The following is an 18,083-nucleotide window of genomic DNA, read 5'->3' as shown; positions in this document are numbered from 1 at the left end:
AAACAGAAGAATGAGGAGTAAAACTAGCTGCTTTCCATTTTTAAGATACACATGCCTAAAAGAAATTGTTACTTAGAGAAGCCACTACTTGTGTTTGTTCTCTCCAACAACTGGAAGAAACAAGCAGTCACGCAAGGCTTTTTGTTCGTTTTCCTAGAAAACGGCAATACGGAAGCCTGCGTGCGGACCTGGAAACGTTGTCAGTTTAAAACTCTAGACCGCATTAGCCGTCACTAATAAAATATTAGAGCCGAGCGTAGCGCGCACGCACCTACGCCTTCCTCTTACTTCTTTCTGCTTCGCTGTTCTCTGAAACAGGAGGGGGTCTCAGTTTGCCTCCTGGCTGTCACAGATACCTGAAGGCAGGAGCGGAAAGAGCGCACAAGCTGCTTCTATCGGCCCGAGCTGCAGGGCGAGAGCACGCACAAGTCCTAGTGGTTCACTAGAACTAACACCAAAGGAAACGGGCAGTTTTCTTAACAACGACAACCTACTCAGAGAACAGATTTCACTTTTGGTTATGCTAACTCAAGCTAGAAGTAATTCAGCAGAGGTGACCAACTACGCTGTAAACAAGAAGAGACTTGAGCCAATATCATAGCAAGTTCCTCACTGCTGCAGGATGCAGCAGATTATTTCAGTTAAATTCGTATTATTGGCAACACAGCACACCAGTGCAGACCACCACCAGCAAAAACAGATGTTCTGAAAAGTCTTTAAAATTAAACATGTACTGGATTTTATCAATACAATTTTTTTCCAGACACTGCAAACATCTGTTTTGTTACACTATCAAATAGAATAGTTTAGGACTTGAGGGTTACACACAAATAAAATTAATCACACACATTAATAAAGTTAATCTTTTAGAATACAGGTTCCATTCATATCTAATTTCATCTATTATAATTAATGGATCAGAGAAGACCAATTACTAAATACATTAATATTATTTTAATACAGTCATGAAAATTATATTGTCACAGGAGTTTTGCATACAAAACTAACGGACTATAAAGCTTCATTGTTTCACTATGTAGTATCAGAATTCGATCATTTCTCTTCTAAAAACAACCATTCCAGTCTTGCTTTTTCTTTGACCTTCACAAGAAAAACAAATTTTTTGCTTGCTGACGGATACATATTTTTAAAAGTCTGTTTACACATACACACACACTCCTTAATAAAGCCGTACATATTTCTAAGAGTTCACTTGTTAATAGTTTCTCCTTATCCAAGGACCATTCTTCCTTGTAAAAGAACAAGAGAATAAATTCAATTAAGTGGTTTTCTATTAACTTCTTCCTGTCTTCCCAGGAAGGAAAAGGCACCATATGAAATCTGATCCACATTTATCTTTCACACCAGGGTTGTGCCTATATTCTGGGTGGTGTGACAAAAGCTGTGGATCTGGGCCGCAGCTCAGGGTTCATAGCTACCAGTGCCCCGACTGGCCACGGTATCAGAGCACTCTTCAGCTTGCTCTCCACACTTAGAGATACTACTGACTACATTTGACTACTTTTTGACCAGGAGACACTGCGTGAGAAGAATCAACAACCTGGTGAAAAATTCTCCCTGTGAACCTGGAAACCGTTATTGCTCTGGCTAGAAAGCAGGCTGCGATCAAATACATGTGCATGCTGGCTCGCTCGCTCTGCTCTTGAGCTCCTGCTAAACATATATGCCTCTACTGCCAGAAAAAAAAAAAGAAAAAAAAAAATTTTTTTAAGTTATCCAAATTCCTCGTTGCACTTATTGACTCTCATGTGTTTAGCCAAAACTAGAGTACCTTAATATTTTCAGTATGACTTAAATTCTCTTTTAAATTGATACTCATCTCACTAATTTTTTTTCAGAAGTTGAAATTGATTTCATTTCTTTGACATTTTTGTTTACACATTAGCAGAAAACGCAGTCTCCAAGGCAGCACACAGGCACATACGCTGAATAATTACAAAATTCTATTTTCAAGAGATCAGAGTCTGCGAAGAAAACTTTGTAATATTTTTGCCTATAATTTTGAGACTCTTCTCCACTATCACACTATTTGAAAAAGGTTTATCTGGTACTCTTAAGATCTAGCAAACAAAGCAATCTGGCAGCACCCCATTCTTGCATACGCACACACATGCACATTTTCACAGGAAGTATTTAACCATCAAGGGACACAATCACAAAAGCATTTCACACAAAATTGTAAATGCACCTTTAATGACCAGCCAGAAATTTTTGTAATAAGATTCCTGCTGCATTCATGTACACACTTACATTATCTGCATTTTAATGAAGACAGCAAAATCCCAGAGAAAACTCTAAACATACAAGAAAGTACCCCCTAAAGCTTTTGAAAAAACACTTAGATAGTAATATATACTAAAGGAGTAAGTTTTCTAAAGCAATTCAACCGTTCAATCAGAACTTTAAGTTTCATGACATTGGGGGCACTATGTAATGCAGATCTATTCTTGCAAGTTAAAAATCCACAGAATTTTCCAACATGAAAGGCAGCAATAAACTAGCGTGAGATTTTCCAAGATGTGCGAGTGCATAACAAGAGACAGATCTTCAGCAGAATTTTTCTGAAGAATCTAAAGTGGTCTGCTACCTAACTCTGAAGGTTTGTAAGGATTATCAGGTTGCTGAAGGAAGTTTTGTATTTAAGCATGTCATTGCTTTTGAAAAATGTTACTAGGCATGTATATAACTTCACAAATCACATCCTCAGAAGATTTGCTCTTCCTGAAAACTCAGTGATAACTCATACACTAACCTGCTAATGGTAGGTCAACCAAGGTAGCTGTAAGAGCCAGCCTTCCAGGCTGTGGTGTGTACCAGGCCAGTGTAAACCAGCTCTACTTAGAAGCCAAATAAGATTATCACCCAATACCCATGTGAATGCCTTAACATACTACTTAGGCAGAGGACCACCAAGTCCACCAGTGTATGAGAGTAAGAAGAAGATGAGGGAGAGATGTACAGATGTATACACCATTAGTCAATAGATTTTCCCCCTCCTGCTTCAAAGTCTGTGTCTAAATCTAGGAATCAGCACATAATGTGCTCCTTCTTGAGCATATAATACAGATTTCAAGGGCACTGGATAATCCAGCTGAGAGCTGCATTCTTTCTTAGTCAAGGGGATCTGCTTCAGATATCTTCCACAGTCCAGGCAAAGCCAGTGAAAGTAATCAGGTAATGTGTTCCCCTATGGAAAAATTATTTTTTCAAATTTAAGCGTGCCTTCCATCATCAACTCACTACAAAACCCCTACCCCCTCCAAGTTCCTATACCTGAACCTGAGTTTCAGAAGTGGAAAGATATTTAGAAATTCTGAGAAAGGACTACAAAAAACAATTTTTCAACAAATTTTCCTGAGTAAAAAGAGGAACAGAAAACATCTGAAACGCCAAGGATTACTGTTTTTTCTATTCACTTCAAATCCCAGAAAAACAGCATTATGACTCCATCACACACACCTGTACGTTCTCTGGCAGGGAAAAAACGTAACCACAAGCAAGTATTGAGTGATGCTGTGAACCCTTTATTTGTCATAAAACTAAGATCAAGAACATGAAGCTTTTGACTATTTTTGAGCTCAATTATCACCTTGCCGGTAGCGTGTCATGATCTAACATGAATGCAGAGCCCAGGAGAACTGCACATTGCCTTTTCCACAGCAAAAAAAAAAAAAAATAAAAAAATAAAAAAAAAACAGTTACCATTCTAAAGAATTTACAGCATAAACCAATTTCAGTATCACAGGATACTGAAGATGCATTGAGGACATGCTAAAGCAGCTTCAGCATGTTTTATGATGTTCTCTATACTTGAGGTTAATATGAGATTTTTATATGTGCACATTACTGCTTCTGAGTCCACTGGAGTTATGCTGCAGCTTCTTTACTAGATTGCATTATATTTCTTCACATTTCCGATCTACTTTCAAATTTAAGCAAGTCCAGGGGAATGCAGCCATTCAGTATTTGAGCTGATAGCTTAGCTTCTTTGCTACCCTTTCTCTCAAGAGAACTTGTTAGGTGCAACCCTCTAAGGAAAGGTTTAAGTAACAGTTTGTTCCTAGTCTGGAGAAGAGTAAAAATAATTTTAATTATGTTCATTTCAGTATCTGGGAATTTTCCATACTATGACAACCCACTGCATTCTGTACTGCAGCAGATTTAAAATAAAAAAAAACACACACACACACAAATAAAAAGCCCATCCCAAGCTTCTTAATTTAGGAAGGTAGCTTTATTTATTCAGCCGTAGGTATCTGAAATATCTATCAAAGAAGCTACAAAAACATTTGAACAGATTTCTTAATGAAAAGAGAGAAGGGAGAGTATCTAAGGCATTTCTTGAAGTCCTAAGTTTTTTGCATCTGTCAAGCTCAAAGTGATCCCAAGGCATGAGGAAAAACATCAATAAAGGAAGGAAAAAGGTAACAGGCTTTTCACATTTGGTTGAAGGAAGTAATATAACTGCCAAAAAGCTATAAAACAAGACTCCTTCACTTTTTATTCTAAAAGTGTTAACGCAAACACAACAATCACCAAACCTTTCAAAACTAAAATGCCAAGGACCTCTCCTATTTTCTGGTCTGCCTCTGCTAGCCACTTTAGTTCCGCCCCTTGCTTTTGTGCGTTTCTGCTATTTATGCCTTAAAGTGTGCACACTAGGCAGATCTTTTCTGTATCGCTGTGGAGGAAAGGAAATAATAGATAAATGAAGAAGTGTGCATACAAGTGGAACAGCAGAGAATAATATGGATTGACTGAGTTTTAGGTAGCCTAGAAAGGAAAGAAGGGTATTTACTACTTACACTGTAAAGAAAAAGAGGAACGGTGCATTTACTTATTTTAAGCCTAGCACTTTGTAAATGGGGGCACATTTGGGTAATGTGGTGAAGTGTCATCTCGCGTTTTAAAAGAAAAGTTCTGAATTGACACATTAACAAAAACACCTTTCAGAGAGAGTAAATTAAGCTCATGAAATTATATTTCCTATTTTGCTTTGAACGAGGCTATATATTGACATATAAACCAAATCTCCAAATTCATGATGTTGTTGAAAACTAAAACCTGTATCATTGACTTCACCAGGAGGAAAAAGCTTTATTCATGTAAATATAGCATATTCTTTGTAATAAAAAAAAAACACTAAAAAAAATGACTGTGTATATAAAGTAGTCTTTTGACTAATCAGCTTGAACTGCAGTTTGATTACTGGTTGCTGGTCAGTATTGTTGATCATTTCTTAATGTCAGTCTGGCAAACTGAGTATTTGTGCTCAATCCTGCTCCTGTTAAAAACCAAAACTAAGAAGATTATATGCTTTAAAGGTCTTAAGATACAGGAATCATTTTTACTTTTGAATTTGAATGTGCTATATTTAAAACTGTATAGTCTTAAAGATCAAATATACAGCACTAAGCTTATTGTTTGAATGTATAAGCACATATTGTCTTTATATCATACTTGATGTGAAAATGGTGAGGTTTTCCAATATACATATAAATAATTCATTAAAAAAAAAAAAAAAACCCTGCAGGATAAGCAGAGGTTTTTAATGACAATTTAAATTTAAACTAAACAAGTAACATTCTGGACTGGATTTGAAGATGATAGCTTGTCCAGCCTGGTGGACACTTATCCACTCTTTCCAATGAGAGTATGAGAACAAAAATTAAGGTATTCAACAGAAACGTGCAAGTCCCCCTCTAAGTCTGGGAATGTTATTCAGCTCTGTAAAAGCAGAAAGCAAAAGTTAAGAGACTAGTCTAAAAGGAACACTGGTACCATTCTGAAATAGATCACATTTCGGGGAAAAATAAGACTGTTCTCTCTCTTAACCACTACTTCATTTCTTCTCTGTGGGAGTGATAGGAGAAGACAGGCTAAAGGAATTTTAAATGTATTTTGTCCTCAAGATTCCAAACTGCTAAATACTAAATCTTTTCCCTGAACTACAGCAGAGTTACAAAAATCTACTTAGATTTCCTTCTTATGTATTTTAAGTCCTTCAATATTAATATGAGAAATAATCCCTCAATGTAGCCAACATATACAATCATTGTTTTGTATGCTGCTCTAGACATTTATCAATGAACAAAGCAAGTCCTGATTATGCTACATTGCTTGAAACCAAAGGCTGATTGCAGGATCATGCAATCAAAGGGACCATTAGCTCTAATTTACATGTATAGAGGCATTCACACCCTTCTGTGCTAGGTCACATCCATAACCCTGAGGCATGCAAGTATTGACTGAGTGAGGATGTCAAGGCTGGGCTTAAATTCTTGTTCTAATTAAGACTTCCAAATTACTGTTGGACATTCCCAAAGCCTTTGCCATAATAGGATACGAGATTGAGTCTTTCAAAAAATGCGTGACCAGAGGAATGCTGGCAACAGAAAGATGAGAGTAAAAGACCCTGGACAGACTTTCACGCAGTATGTGAAAACAAAGCTTTCAGAGTATTTTGCCTCATAGGAACAGTGCCTTCCTATCCCACCCAATGTTAAAGCACTTAAGAGCATTAATTACTGTATTTCACAGTGGATGTGCTCAGTTAACATCCTTATGTATACCTCCTTGGAGAGATTATGAGCTTTTCATCCTTACCAATTTTGAGTTGATGCAAAGCACAGAGCTACAGAAATTAAGAGGATATTAATATGCCTCCAACGCATAAGCGCCACACTTACGTTGAACTTGCACATTTCATCATTACTCCTCCTTCAACTCTATTCTACATCTATACAATGGTCCAGTAGCAACTAATCCACTATGTCAATTATAGTCCAGCTACATCAGTGATAAGACCAGAGTCTTAAATTCTGTAGGACCTGACCTGATTCTCCTCATCATCAGTGGGAAAATCAGAGCAATTAGGACTGATTCTGACATATAAAACTTCTACATATGCTGTTTTGCTTTTAAAGTCCAAAGCAAGGCAACACTCAAAAGAACTGCCGACCACTGTCAGGTCCTGAGCTTCACATGTTACAGTGAGGAATGAAGCTTGTGATCAGAGAGTTAAGGATAAGAAGTCAGTATTTCCTTTTTCTTGTTAAGATTTCTCCTCTCGTCATTCCAAACGTTCAAAACAATTTAAAGTGAATAAACATAGAAAACAAAACTAGGACTTACTATAAGCAAGACATTCAAAGCTACTAGAGCTACACTGACACTTCACAACTTCTAGTTTACCCCTCAAAAAAGGTATTACTTAGGGATGTGACGGGCCAAGGACTAACAACTTACTTTCAGCACTTGAGTACAATTGCTTTGATAAGCAGAACTCAAAACACAGCAGAAACACGCAAGTCTGGTATTCCAGAAAAAACCTTGCAAGTGTGATACTTCATACCATAATCAGGACGATGTCTGACACAGGGCAAGATTAAAAAGTCAGAAAAATAACATCCTTGAGGATTTTAAAACCCACGTGATAAGCTAAAGAATATGTCAGTTCAGAAAGACTTGCAGAGAACCATTTCTGTTCAACAAGCATCACTGAGTAATATTTCCAGTCTTCCTCCATAAGAGCTCTCCATTAGAAGCTCCCCTCCCCTTCCAGTCAACACATTTCTCTACTACAAATACATTTAGCACATCAGTTATGCCGATAAATTAAATAAATAAAAAAAAAAAAAAAAAGAAAAAAAAAAAAAGAAAGAAAGAAATAGTCAAGGTCCCTTAGTAACACTGTTCCAGCTAGAAAAATTTAGCTCTCCACCCAGCTCTGGAAATAAAAGCCAAAAATTTAAAAGAAATTCCAAGCATTAACTTTACAGCATAACTGTATTGTTATATTAGTTTACACTAGCTGCAAAAAAAAAAATAAATAAATAAAAAAAAAGAAAAATCGTCACCTGTAGCTAAAAAGAGTCTACTTGCATTGGCACAAGCTTTCTAGCAGTCTTCAGTCCTCACAGAGCACAACCATATTTTACATGCTTTTTCTTTAAGGCAAAGCACATAGCATTCATCATTAATTTTTAATTTGAAGACAAACACTTTCACTTCCAGTTAGCTACAAGCAGAAATCACCAGAAGAAGGATGTGCCCTCTAGGAGTTTTATAACAAGTATTCTAGAAAACCTATATGTTGTTTTACAGATTGTTTTTTAGTTCCCCAGTTTTTCCCTGGTGAGATGCACACTATTACACAATCAGAGAAGATTAATTCATCCCTCTTCAGAATTAACATGCAGTCCCAAAGGATTACTTTATGGACCTCTAATTTCTTTATGATGCCCTTTGAAACTTCAAAATGGCAGCACATTTCTGTCAAAAAAAAAAAAAAAAAAAAACAGCACTCCCCTTATACATTATCTTCATATGACATAGTGACCGTACGCAGTTGCAATCTTTTGCATGCACCTCGAGTTCTTAAAAATGTAGAGATTTTAATTATGTCTATATATTAAGTTTAAGAGATTTAATCCAAGCTCTTCAGCAAAAAGCTGTGAAAAATAATAGAAAACCCTTAATGAGAAGAAAAAAATACATAAAGAAATGAAGGCTGCAGTTGTTTTCTTTACATAAATGCTGTTAAATCCTGACTCTACTGAAGATCACCAGAATCAGGAATAAGTTTGCAAGTTTGCATAACTTGTTCCTAGAGCTCAGGGAAGTTGTGTTCAGCCATTATTAATTATAGATAAAATTTCCAAGGGAGCCTACAGATTTGTTGATCAAACAGAACTCATATTATTAACTCAACTGTAATTCATTTATTCTCTTACTGTGATTCAAAACTATACGTGGGCATATGTACTTTAGAACCATTTCTGAATGAAATTTCAAACCATTCTCTTCTAGTAAATGTCAAAAAAGAGTTAGCAGTAATTATCTTTTGTTGCTTAAATAAATAGTATGATTTGATGGGTAAAAAAATTAAAATCTATTAGGCCCTGCTAGTACTTTTAAACGTTGAAACCATTTTCAGGATGTTCTTTTTAAAATAATGACTCAAGGAAATGTAGTCAAAGACACTTCGCTATTTTGATTAAAGGGTTTTTTTGACCCTAGGGATCAGTATGTGAGCTTCCTCCTCTACCTTTACTCTGTTGATTAAAAACAGCAACTAAACTATTCCTCCATTAAGCTACATCATGGCATTTTCCTATATAGTTTGGGGATTTTCTGATATTTAATCTCTCTATCAATAATACATCACAGTTAGAGGCAACAGTGACAGTGATCAGCTAACCAGGTGATTAGCCAATTCTTTTGCCCTGTCCAGCCCTGTAAAATTAAGTGATTCAGGTCTGACCACCGTGCCACAATGAAAGTGCGTAAAGTGCATTTTACTTCATTATTCCTGTTTGAATAGCAAATTAACTAAAACCAGCTCACTCAGCCACAGCCATGAGCAACTGCAAATTGTTTGCTAGCACTTTGCTGCGGGCACCTACGTTCACGTGCCCTTGCTGCTCTGAGTTCTATTATACCACTCGAAGCAATGCTATTTATAACGCATCTATGCAAAAAAGTTGAGAGGATACCAGTTGGATAATGGATGTTTCCTAACTAAAAGGCGGCAGCAGCAGCACAGAGCAGGCTGAAAAGCACCAGAAAGTAGATGGCAGCAAGCTCCCGACAGGAAGAGGTGAGGAACCACTTCTTTATTCCACAAGTGATCTCACTGAAGTCAGTGGAACAATGTGGACACACAAGCAGTAACAAGGTTCCATAATCAAAACAAAAAAAAAGTTGGAAATCAGCCCCATTTTAATGAGAAGTGACCTTCAGATTTTGATTTTTTTTATATTCGAGAAGTTAAAGAGTGATAACTTAGAAGAAATCCATAAATGCCAACTCCAAATCTCATCTTTCTCCAATTGACCATATTCCCCTCCCTCACTTCTTACTTTTTCCCCAATTACTTTTTCTTCTTATCCTTTGAAGTCTTTGGGGAGCAGGAAGCATCTATGGATTCATCTCAATGAATTAGAAGACTGGTATGTCCCCACAATCAAGAAAGAGGGCATCTTCTTTATTAGTTTCAAAAGGAAAAAAACACATAAGCATCTTTAAACAAAAAGGGATTGCAAAACTGTTCTGGATTCAGAAACCAAACAAGTTATGATCACCACAAGAAAAGTCCAGTTATTAGAGAAACAAGCAGATGAATTGGAATTTTAATAGTTTTAACATTTTAATTTGCAACATAGGAATAGAAATAAATAAAGGCAGACAACTCTTAGTATGCTGTTCTACTAATAATATAGGCTTCCAGTAAGTTTATTTTCAGCTAGGAACAAGAGAAGAGGGAACTGAATTCTCCTGCCACACTAGCCAGGAAGGGTTCCCATGGGAGTACAATGCCTTTCTGCATCCCTTTGGCTTTTTCTCAACTCACTCCTTACTTGCATGTTCATTAGCGAGCTAAATGAGAAGTGGGTTTCTTCATGTGTCTTCTTTTTTCTTCTTTATTATTCCATGTTTGCTACTTGACGGATGGAGATCTTAGACCATCTCCTACTAAAGTTAGGATCCAACCCTAAGTAATTGCACTACAGCAATCGAGTTTTTTTTTTTTTTTTTTTTTTTTTTTGGTGGGGGGGGAGGGAAGGCAAGTATCTACAATTGAAAATGCAATAGAACTCTGCATTGTCATCTCTAATTTCTTCTTCCTTCATTTTTCTTTACAGTAAATAATAAATACACACATATCAGCCTTAACTGTCTGGTTTATTCAATGAAATTATAAAGTCATCAGTTCTCACACTGTCAGAGCTCATCTTCTGTCTCTGCTCTAGCTTTGTGGCTCAGATTTTCTTTTAATGCAAGTGAAAGCAATGCTGGGCAGCCTACCACAGACAACAAAATGTGATTATTAAACACACCTCTGAAGAGTTTTGTTAGAAATTTTGTATTAACATAAACAAAAGAATCTATCCAAAGCACAGTTTTAGGGCATTCCTTGGCAGTTTCAAACACCAAATACTAATTTCCAGTTAAAAGAACAAAAACTAACATCTCAGGAAAGTTAATAGGTATTCTAGAGAGATACTTTAAATTTCATTTTAAAACGAAATCCCACACATTTAACTTTAATGAAGCCAGATGTATACAACAGCTTTAAAACCTAGCTGTGAACATGACTGACACCTGTAATCTTCCATCTAAAGTAAAGACCAAAGCCTCCAGGGCCTGGGGTTTTTTGTTGTTGGTGGGGGTTTTTTGTTTGTTTGTTTGTTTGTTTTAACAAAACAAAACAAAAAAAAAACCACCGATGAATATGCATACATCAATGCAAAGAAATCTCTGTAATGTAAAACCTTCAAGCTAACTAGGCTACATAACTACTATACCAAATGAACAAGGAATAGAAAATAAGGTCTGTACAAAGGGCAGGTAACATCATAATCTGTTCTTGTCCCTCCCCTCCCCAAGAGTCCAATCCCTTACTGGATTTCATAGTATTTTAGGGAACGTAAGAACAGAATGACAACGTGATTTTCATCAGTTCTTCCTTTTTTAAAAATCTGTTATTAGCAATACTAATAACTAATTTCAATAACATTTAAAAATACGCTACAAAGAAAAAGTAATACGTGCTGTAATGCAGACTACATACCACTTGGCAGTTGAAAAGCACATGGGAATCTCCTGAATCTCTTCAGAGATGCTCAGAGAGGCATACAGCAACTCTTACTACACAATGTGAACTTACATTTTGCTATTAATGGAAAAGTAGTAATAAACTCTTTTCTTATTGCTATTTGCATGTAGAATTTCTTAAACGATTGCATATCACTGCTGGAAACCACAAAGGAAATGAAACTAAAGACTACTCTTAGAAATAGCACTAGGTCTGTCTTTAAGAACCTCCAACTCCTATTTAAGGAGTCACAGGCAATTCTACACATGTTAACGAAGTTCTCTTTCAAAGCAGTTTTAGTGAAATACTCCATCTACTTTTGATTGCTATCTCAAGAGTAAAGTGCAAGGAGAAAAGGTAAGTAATTAGACATTTTATTAAAAGTAGTTTAGTAGACAGTAGTTTAGACACTCTGCTGCATCTAAACTATTTCAAATATTTCTTATAATGAAATTCCAACAGATTTGCATTCTCCTGCTAACATTTTTGCATTAAAAGGTTCTACTTACAATACCCATTAGATTCACTTATTTACACATTTGCTGGCTTACCTTTTGTTACACTCACAAGCAGCAGTAGGCAATTTAATAGTTTTTATATACATATATATACACACATATGTATACCTATAACATACATTGAAAGTGAGCGAGTGAGAAATTATAAATAAAAATTGAGGAAAAGACTAACAACTTTGAGATGCTCTTTAGAAACACAGGAAAAAAACATGGCTATATTTTACATAGCTGGCATTATTGCATGCAATATTTCTCAGGTAATTACCATAATACACAAATACTTCTACATAGAATTAACTATGAAATGAAACCTTTATGTTAGTAGCATCTCAAGCATGGATTGCATCCCGCAACTTTGATACGAGTTCCTCAGGTCATTGGTAAATGCTTCTAATCATCATCTAACTGGTACACAAATGCTAATAAAACAACAATCCAGGGCACTTACCCTCGGTCAACAGAAAAGAAGCCCAGGACCATCCAAAGCTATTTCCAATGTCCAGTCAAAAAAATCTGAAAAAGAGTACCAAAGTTTGTGACAAAGCTGACACAAAGTACTCGAGAAGGAGCAAAATCAATTGTGACATTTTTCATTTATTTGTAAATGCTTCCTTGGCAGTACGCTCACTCAAAACGACAGCTGCCTCTTGTAGAATAGGGGAGGTGACGGTAAAATAGAGGAATCCTGACAGTCGCTTTAATGAGATTCTGCATTAGGACCACTCTAACGCTTTCCCTCAACAAGCAGCATGCCCTTCACTTTCAATCTTCTATCATCCAATTTGGAAAGCATTAACCCTACGAAAAACACCTCTGCCTCCTGTAATCAGCATCGCAGCTCTCCTTCCTACCTTCTTCGCCACCTCACTGATACTTATGTATGGAAGCCCTATCCAGATGGAGAGGATAAACTGTTTCTATGACTTTTTAAAATGAATATAAGTAGTATAAGGTAAAATTAAACTTCTAGTGGCATAGAGTAATATGATTTCACTCTAATCAAACACTAGTCACAGTATGGGGAGGGCGGACCAGACTCTGGATGCAGACCTTATTTGCTATTAGGAAAGATGGCAACGTATCCCACCACGCACCTTTCCCACTCCAGGGATTGTGCTACTAGAAGGACTCAACGCAAGAAGCCCTGACACTCAAGTCTTCTTTATTGCAAAAGCAAACAGGGATATTCCTAACATGAGATGAAACTTGCCTTATAAATACAGAAAAAATAATCATTTTGGAAACATAAGCAAAGAGCGGAATTTTAATAGCTGTAACCAAACGTGCAGCACTATCCCAAATGCTCCAGCAAAGACCTATCGGCCTGAGGAGTTAAGTTCTGAAGTTGAAGAGTTATGAACTAAATCCGGTACAAAATGGTGGCTGGAGAAAAAAATGCATGCCTACAATACATACAAAATGTAATTTGATAAAAATATCTTTAATAAAGGACTTAAAATTCTAGCACTCAAGCTTTCCACTAACAGCTTTGAGAAATCGTGTTTCAGCAGAGGAGAGCATACTACATCACACATCCCCTTTCAATGGAACTAGACAACAGTATTAAATATCTCGTGGCAGCCTCAGGCCCTGTTTAAAATTGTTTTATCCTTCATTAAAAATCAATAGAACAATGTTAAGTTTTTTTTTTTTTAATACTCTTTCATTGATGTTGCTAAGAGCAGCTCAAATCCTAGCTCTTTTGCTTGAATTAAAGTTTGAGCTTAAAAAAAATATCCAAGACATTCACAACAGAACTACTCCATCTGTCCTTCAAGAAAAGTATTCCAGATATACAGACAGAAGATGGAATTTTAGGTCATGCTTCAGGAAGCTGTAATAAATTAGCAATAAATTAAATCCTCTATTGCGCAATCTGCTAGAAGGTCTGACGACAAAAGCTGCAAGTAAAAGCCCAGTGCAACACTCCATCACTTATTGCACATATCAATATATAGACAAGTTTCCATCTTTTATTTGCTCTGATCCTAATAAAATGCAAGTTACAGAAACAAAGTACACTTCAAAACAAGTTCTGGGGCAGTTTTTTGTGATCAATTCTCAAAACTTAAAAAAAAATCTTTCATATTTCATTCCTAGAAAAACAGTTACTCCTAGCACCCTTTCACCTTTGCATGGGAAGCAGAACAGGCCAAATTCTCACCTCTGCTCCAGATGGGAGCACCACTGAGAAATAATGAAGTCCACACATATTTACTCTAGCAAGCAAAAATGAGAACTTGACTTAGAGGAGGGTTGTTTTATAATTCAGACAGGTGATCTGGAGGCACAGCAGAGCAATAATGACTAACATCACATACTAGAGGGAGTATAAATTTTAATGATACCTCTCGTAAAACCTGCATTTTAAAGGTTGCAGAACGGAAACAAGCTTACATAGAAAACACATAAATCATTCAAGGTGTCAGGTTCCTGCTCCTTAGCAAATTTAAGAATTAACTGCCTGTACATCACTAAATAAACTAGAAAATGTAGTACTTATCAATGTGGGACTAGAAAGAAGAGTATGGCAGAGCTCAGCAAGCATACACCAATATACTCTCCATCTTAGCAACTCTCCATCTTTATTGCTTCGTTGATTCGTTCACTGTTCAGTAAACAACAACTCTTAGTCAAATTCTCTTATAGCTAGACAACAACACGACGATACGTAATTACCACTATATAGCTCAGTTACTTGCAGGTAAGTTTACTCAGCTGTTTCTTCCCCAGGCTCGTGAATATTCTTTGTCACTATTCGCTTATATGTATTTAATCATGTTCTTCTTAAATTTCTTGAACAGGACACTTATGCCAAAGGACTAGTTAACTTCAGCATTCAAAGACAGTAAGTATTACTGGGATACGTACAGGAACAAAGTCCATTAAAACGTAAGAATATTCTTAATATTCTCTGCATTTTGCTCTTTTTTTCAAGCTTAACTTGCAAGTTGTACTGCCTTGCACACAAAATGAAGGTCCATCCAATGAACTGCTGTGAGATTTACCAAAAAGCTCAAGTATGCCTCCTAACAAATCCCAATACACGAGCACTATACACCTGATTATTTGCAGTGCAAATTGACCTGGTCTATTAGTAACAGCACCAGAAATACTTAAGTATATTATAGTTAATATGCATGTTTTTAAAACCTGCCAAATCAAGGACCATGAATTGATCCATTAGTTGGTCTAATATGCAAATACAAATAACACCCAAACCAAATTTTTTTTTTTTTTTTTTTTTTTTTTTTTTTTTTTTTGCATTATGGAAAAACATGAAAGAAAAAGAAAAAGAAAAAAGAAAAAAAGAAATCACTGCTCATCATTCACGGCTATGACATCCTCCCTGCAGAGTCCAGTGTGGCATTTCACCATAGTAAAGGCTCAGTTAAGTTTAGCCTTATTCTGAGCCCCGTTTAAACTCCCTGAAACCTTAGATGTAAACTAGAAAATAAGAAGAAAGAAAGGAGATAAGCCTCACTATAGATGTTGGAAATCAGGGAAAAGCTCTGTAAACCTGGCATACAGAGCAAGGTTCACAGTGTCCAAACTTCATGACATCCATCATGGGAGAAACACAGTCCAATCATGCAACATACCAGTTACTCCAATCAAATTAAATGGTGTTGGAGCACTCATCACTTTTACTGAATGTTCAAAAATTCATTTTCTCCCTCGCAAACTTCTATTCATATTTTCCACCATTAAATACACCAGAGGGTTGTCACGCCAGTCTTCTATCCTGGGCTCCACTCATGCCATAAGGATGAGACAAAAATTGCACACTACACTGCATTATTTTTCTACTTTAATTATGCTACAATTGCAACTGTATTTATTGTTGTCTCTACATGCATGCTATTAATATGGGATATTTTAAACGGCTGGCTGTTAACATGGTGACCGAGGGCTAATGAGTCACTATCAGTATTGAACTCTGACACAACAGTTGCTCAAATCCCCAAGCCATTTCTTTGAGCTGAACGAGATTTTACAGAACTCTGTTTTAACAAGTGTTCGTTTCTCTTATTCAATGCAAGAGGCACCTCTGTTTCCCTGGCTACCCTAAGATTCACGTGTCATGTCACCAGAGTTGTCATTAGCAGCAATACGCCAGCTAGAGGCTCCTTGGCTTGAAAGGAAAAGGAGGTGGCAGTATTAGGGCACTTTTGCAAAAGTTCTGCAAATAACTGGCCTCCACAACACAAGCATGCTCTGGGCCATCTTCTGCAAGGATGGAGCCGAGGGCTGGGATCGCTGCAAAAAGCTGTTGCTGGAGAAGGTGCTCAGAGATCAGACCATTAGCTTTTAAGCTTGTTTTTGAGAGCTGGTTCAGCTGGTGTGTTACATTTCTCCCTAATATCCTTTAACGTCTGAGCACTTAATGTGTAGCCCAAAATTGATTTTTCTGTAAGTGGACAAACATTAAAAGACACTTGAACAAGGTTGTTTCGTCCCTCTGCAAAGTCCAACAGGATTATCAGATAAGGCCTCACATAAAGTCCCTTCATGTCAAAGGGAATATTTCTACTGGCCAGACTTTAGGATTGAAGATGTGGGATCTGGCCTCAACCCGCAAGTGCGGTAACAAACCACGTGATTACACAGCTCTCACTGGCAACGCTCAGCTGCATTTAAAACTGCAACCTTGTATTTGAAATTTCTGACTCCAACTATCAGTTCTTGGAGGAGTCTTTTTTTTTTTTTTTTTTTTCTAAAAAAGTACCATTTAAAGAAAAAATCACTATTTAGGTTACACTGGCTATAAACTCCTAAACATTTCCAACAAACTGTTTTCCTTCCCATCTTTAATTTCATAATCTGTGCCTGCAATTCTGGACAAACCTTTGGTTGGTTGGGTTTTTTTTGTTTGTTTCTTGTTTTGTTTTGGTGGGTTTTTTGGGGGGTTATGTTTAAGTAAACTGCTATCATATTGTAGTACTATTTTCCCAATTTGTTTTCCTTAGAAAAAAAATGCTTGAGCATTCATATAGCAGTGAACTTTAGATACAGTAACTGCACTTCCGTGAGCCACGATGACTTTCCCGTGGGGGAAAAATGACCCAGTAATTCAAGAATGGCAAAGTCAAAAGTAAGGTAAGCTGGGGAAGGAAACTGATTTCCCCCTAGGATGAGATAAATATGATTTCCCACAGCAGTGTATCTCTCTCTTAAGCCTCAGGTGGTTTTTAAGTTAATGAGATTAGTTCCAGCAGGCAGTGAAATCCCAGGATATAGGATTTTTATTTCAGCAGTTTTCACTTTATCCAGCAAGTACAGTGTAGTCAATCTTCGTGTCACTTTGTTATTGTCCTGGTTTGGGTCTCATTTTTGGACTCAAACATGGTTAAAGCAGCTCGTAACTTTGACTTGAAGGCTTACGCATCACGTAAAGTGTGTTCAAATGTTTAAAAGGGACAGAAAAGGAAAAAGTCACAAACTGTAGGAAGGAGGTTTCTCCCCCTCCACTTTTCAAATACACTATGTATATGTATTTTTGCAGAGAGCAACAGAATTTGATCTTGTCCTCGTTCACTTTTTTAAACAAGGTCAGAACAAAAGTTGTCTTGAATACACATAGTAGTGAAAAGCACTGACTGAAGAAAGGCTGCTTTTTAAAACTTGCTAAGAAGATGGGTGTTAACAGTTCAGAAAGACTGCCTGATACACGACCTTGTGCTCTGCAGTTCGTGTTGACCGACTGCTGCCCAACAAGCAAAGTGTTTTCCCACCCAGTGATTATCCACTGGATGTACAAACTGCAGTTTCACTCTAGTTTCCCTGTTCTGCTCACACTAGAAAACCTTCACTCCAGTTGCTAGCTCTAACCGTATCACAAGTTAAATGAAATTTATCTGGGAGCCTTCCCACCACGGCTGACAGGGAGACCTGGCAGAAGGCTACCACGGGGCAGCGTTTTATCCACCTCGCAACAAGCCACA

At 36.9% G+C, this 18,083-nt stretch overlaps 1 long non-coding RNA gene across 1 annotated transcript in view; it reads right to left on the bottom strand.

Moving 5' to 3' along the window:
- Positions 1-12,642, bottom strand: part of LOC134144064 (uncharacterized) — a 35,205-nt gene extending 22,563 nt beyond the window's left edge. The window contains exon 1 of the long non-coding RNA XR_009959271.1: positions 12,587-12,642. This is a non-coding gene — a long non-coding RNA (uncharacterized LOC134144064). The remainder of the gene's footprint in view (positions 1-12,586) is intronic.
- Positions 12,643-18,083: the final 5,441 nt, after the last annotated feature.

The sequence above is a fragment of the Rhea pennata genome, chromosome 9 (genome assembly GCF_028389875.1).
Source record: "Rhea pennata isolate bPtePen1 chromosome 9, bPtePen1.pri, whole genome shotgun sequence".
NCBI classification, from domain to species: Eukaryota; Metazoa; Chordata; class Aves; order Rheiformes; family Rheidae; genus Rhea; species Rhea pennata.
Note: the sequence above shows the minus strand (reverse complement) of the source record. Positions and strands in the feature narration are given on the sequence as shown.